The sequence below is a fragment of the Limulus polyphemus genome, unplaced genomic scaffold, assembly GCF_000517525.1.
Source record: "Limulus polyphemus unplaced genomic scaffold, Limulus_polyphemus-2.1.2 Scaffold3500, whole genome shotgun sequence".
Lineage (NCBI taxonomy): Eukaryota > Metazoa > Arthropoda > Merostomata > Xiphosura > Limulidae > Limulus > Limulus polyphemus.
The window spans coordinates 21,791-22,376 of NW_013669110.1; positions in this window are offsets into that span (position 1 = coordinate 21,791).

Below are 586 nucleotides of genomic sequence, written 5' to 3' on the forward strand. Positions count from 1 at the left end.
GGCTTCTTACATTTTGGAAACACCCTTGAGCCTAAAGCAATGAAAAGTTGAACCAATTTATCAACAAAGTTCAGTCAGTCACTCAAGTTTTGAATGATTCAAGTTCGCATCTAACCTGTACAAAAGCCATTGTGTGTCACGTCACGCTTTATTTCTCTTGATTTCTTGAAATAGGAGAAGTCATAAAAGCCAAAATGCATTTATCTAGATAGAATAGTTTGATTAGTGTCTGCCAATTACGATTATAGTGACGGGGGTGCAAGGGGGCCGGGAAGTAGGTCCGTGTAACCTTATATGTGCTTGGAGACAGCTTGAATGGGTAATGAGGAAGAACTTTAATATAAGTTTAACATAACAGCAAATGTACAACGTTTCCACAAGGTTTTGTCATCATCAGGTACAGTAGTTTACACTGACACAAATATATATATACAGTATGGAACAAAGAGGTCACATGACCGAATACTGTTGCATGACTTAGAAGAGATAGATATCTTGGCACCCCAGGGTTGTGGTTTAGAGTAGGGTTGTTTCGTTCAATTAAGATGGATTCCTTGATTTTCGTTTGTTATTCTTTGGTTTCTTT